Source organism: Octopus sinensis, linkage group LG29, assembly GCF_006345805.1.
Source record: "Octopus sinensis linkage group LG29, ASM634580v1, whole genome shotgun sequence".
Classification (NCBI taxonomy): Eukaryota; Metazoa; Mollusca; class Cephalopoda; order Octopoda; family Octopodidae; genus Octopus; species Octopus sinensis.
The window spans coordinates 8056687-8060910 of NC_043025.1; the positions used below are offsets into that span (position 1 = coordinate 8056687).

The 4224-nt window shown below is 36.6% G+C and overlaps 1 protein-coding gene across 1 annotated transcript in view; it reads left to right on the forward strand.

The window, feature by feature from the left end:
- The first annotated feature begins 909 nt into the window (after positions 1-909).
- LOC115226112 (CD109 antigen-like) overlaps positions 910-4224 on the forward strand; it is a 161648-nt gene continuing 158333 nt past the window's right edge. Inside the window, exon 1 of the mRNA XM_036514831.1 lies at positions 910-960. The gene's annotated coding sequence lies outside the window, so the exon portion shown is untranslated. The remainder of the gene's footprint in view (positions 961-4224) is intronic.

A 4224-nucleotide genomic window follows, 5' to 3' on the forward strand; every position in this document is an offset into this window, starting at 1 on the left:
ATATATAAATATATCTATGTGTGTGTGTGTGCTACACTCACATACACATATGCATGTGTGTGTATATATATATATTTGTGTGTATATATAAATATGTGTGTGTGTATGTATGCTTGTGTGTGTATATATAAATATATGTATGTGTGTGTGTGCTACACTCACATACACATATGCAAGTGTGTGTGTATATATATATTTGTGTGTGTATATATAAATATGTGTGTGTGTGTATGTATGCTTTGCATGTGTGTGTGTATATATATATTTGTGTGTGTATATATATATAAATATGTGTGTGTGTATGTATGCTTGTGTGTGTATATATAAATATATCTATGTGTGTGTGTGTGCTACACTCATACACACATATGCATGTGTGTGTGTATATATATATTTGTGTGTGTATATACAAATATGTGTGTGTGTGTATATATAAATATATCTATGTGTGTGTGTGCGACACTCACATACACATATGCATGTGTGTGTGTATATATATATCTGTGTGTATATATAAATATTGTGTGTGTGTGTGTGTATGTATGCTTGTGTGTGTATATATAAATATATCTATGTGTGTGTGTGCGACACTCACATACACATATGCATGTGTGTGTGTACATATATATTTGTGTGTATATATAAATATGTGTGTGTGTATATATAAATATATCTATGTGTGTGCATACACACGCAAAACCCTCCTCTATTTCCATTTGCCATGTCCCTCATCTACTACAATTTACTCCTCCTTTTCTTTCTCTTTCACTCTGTATGCCATCCCCACCCCCCTCTCGTTTCAAGTCCTCCACTATGTTCTGTAATTGCTGACACAAACTTTTCATATCAAATTCATATACTTACAAATACAGACTCCACACACACACACACACACATTTATATATATACATATATAAACTCTCACTCACTCTTACGAACAGAGGTGAAACTAACTCTTGGGTAAGTTACGTTTTTAATTACATCATATTGGCTCACATATTGACCATAGCCCAGCCACCTCAACAACATTTGGATCTTTTCGGTTTGAACGGCAGTTTTTTAAAATCATTTCCACGTAACTAAACACTTTTAAACTTCGTATACTGGTAGAATGTGTTTATAAAACATCTTTTTTCTCTTGGTTTTATTGAGAAAATTCTATAGTGGATCTTTCCATCCTCAATGACACACAATTTCTAGGTAACTAAACACTTTTAAACTTCGTATACAGGTAGAATGTGTTTAAAAAACATCTTTTTTCTCTTGGCTTTATTGAGAAAATTCTATAGTTTGTAAGATATTTGTTGTTTTTTATCTTCAATTTCGGCAATTTCAACCAATCACTGACGTCCATTGAGGTAAACAACATTCTTTGCCGTATGAATATGTCCCTTGTTTAAGAAACAGATTGGGTTTATTTACATTTGTGAAGAAAAAAAGATACCCTACCCCTAACCCTAACCCTAACTAACCCTAACCCTAAAATAGATTGAAATGCAATAGATCGATACTAGGGTCATAATTATGGGTGACAATTTCATATGACACCGCTAGAAAAAACTGCCGTTCAAACTGAAAAGATCCCATACTTGTTATAACATTTTATCTCAATTTGAATGTACGTGAAGGTATTTAGAATGCCCGAACTTGCTAAACACTGATACTGATCATAGTCTAAACAATATGCATAGGAGTGAGGCAAATGCAGGAAAAATACCTGGCCCCACAGAAATGAACCTACTTACAATACATATATATATGTGTCTCTTTCTCTCTCTCTCTCTCTCTCTCTCTATATATATATATATATATATATATATATATATACGGGGACGTAAAAACACACTAACATCAGTTGTCAAGCAATGGTGGGGAGACAAATATGCACACACAAACACATACACACACACAAACATGCACGCACAGACACATATATGAAGGGCTTCTTTCAGTTTCCATTTACGAAATCGATTCACAGGGCTTTGGTCAGTCCGAGGCTATAGTAGAAGACACTTGCCCAAATTGCCACGCAGTGGGACTGAACCCGGAACCATGTGGTTGGTAAGCAAAATTCTTACCATACAACCCACAACCATGCCCGCATTTATCCACTTCTATATATATATATATGTTATATATATATACACACACACATATATACATACACACACACACATATATATATATATTATATATATATATTATATATATTATAATAATAATAATTTTAGGGAATATTATTCCAAACTTACAGGAAAAATCAATTTAGTATTACTAAATCAAATTTCACAATTAATAATAATAATGAAATTATTGTATACAGTGCTCAGGTGCACCACAACTTGTCAGAAAGTGTGTATAAAGCATATGCAGTAATGTACAAATGTCTGGAAAGCGAACAATGTATGAGTCAGATACATGCTTCAGCATGTGTATGAAGGGGAGAAAATCAGGTGTAGTGTTGGCGAATCGCAGGAAGCATGGAAATTTTGAAGGAATCAGTGCTCCGACAACTAACAACTGATGCCGGCAGTTTGTTCCATGCTTCAGCAACTCTCAGCGTGAAAAAATGTTTCCTAAAGTCATGGGAGCTATGCTGTTTTCTGACTTTGTAAATATGTATATAAATTAGAGAAGAACCACCTTTTATCAATTCAACAATGAAAGAACAATGATATAATTAAATTATACCACATAGAAAAAAATTGAATATACGATAAAACATATACCAATAATTAAGTAAAGTAGAAAATAATAAATAATATACAAAATAATAGATAATTAGGCCAATTATATACTTTTTATTTATTATTTTGTACTTGACTTAATTATTGGTATATGTTTTATCGTATATTTAATTTTTCTCTATATGGCATAATTTAATTATATCATTGTTCTTTAATTGTTGAATTGATAAAAGGTGGTTCTTCTCTAATTTATATACATATATATATATATATATATATACTCTTTACTCTTTTATTTGTTTCAGTCATTTGACTGCGACCATGCTGGAGCACCGCCTTTAGTCAAACAAATCGACCCCAGGACTTATTCTTTGTAAGCCTAGTACTTATTCTGTCGGTCTCTTTTGCCGAACTGCTAAGTGATGGGGACATAAACGCACCAGCATTGGTTGTTAAGCGATGTTGGGGTACACACAGACACATAAACACACACACACACACACACACACACAAATATATATATACATATACATATATACGACGGGCTTCTTTCAGTTTCCGTCTACCAAATCCACTCACAAAGATTTTGGTCAGCCCAAAGCTATAATAGAAGACACTTGCTCAAGGTGCCATGCAGTGGAACTGAACCCGGAACCATGTGGTTGCTAGGCAAACTACTTACCACAGCCCCACCTGCGCCTATATATATAGAGTATATGATAAGATATGCGTATCTATATGTTTACTATGAAGTACTGTAAAGTTTCTGACTTTAAGGGTATCGTGGAAGGCTTTAAGGGAATCGCCCAACCTTCTGATTTTTTTCAAGACTTTGAAAAGACATGGGACAAAATGGTGAAGCGTGATCTTCAAATGTTGGGCCTCAAATGAGAAATAAGTGAGAACTTTGGTGATATGCCATAGTTGAGAAGACCTATGAGGGCAAGTGAAATGGCAGTCATAGCTGATGCTGGTTTTTATCTAACAGGTTCCCTGTCAGTACTTACTCGTACTTGTGGCGACATTCACCCTGGGCGGGTTAAGTCGGATTCTTCTAGCACCTTCGAGGCATCTCGAACCATGGCAGCCCACGCACGACGGTCCTGCGCCAGTTCACTGGAGATAGCGAGCCAGTCGCGGTTCCATTGGTGCAGGCCGACCACCTGTGGACCCGTGAGCATGGAGAGGTCCTCCTTAATCATCGTAGCCCAGGTCTTCAGCTGCCTGCCCGCGCATTTCTGCCAGTTGGGAGAAGGACATCACAGCTCAGTTCACCCACCGGACGCCTACATGCATGGCCAAACCACCGCAAGCACCGTTGCAGAAGGACAGATGGAAGGGGCCACAAAGACAGGCGAAGTCGGAGATTGGCGGTGGGAACTTGATCCACCCGACGGCAGCGAAGAATACACCGGAGGCAGTCATTGTCGAAGACTTCCAGCCTTCGACAATGACTGTGTCAGTGGCACATAAAGAGCACACATTATACTCTTGCAATGACAGGCATTAGGAAGGGCATCCATCTGTAGAAACCTTG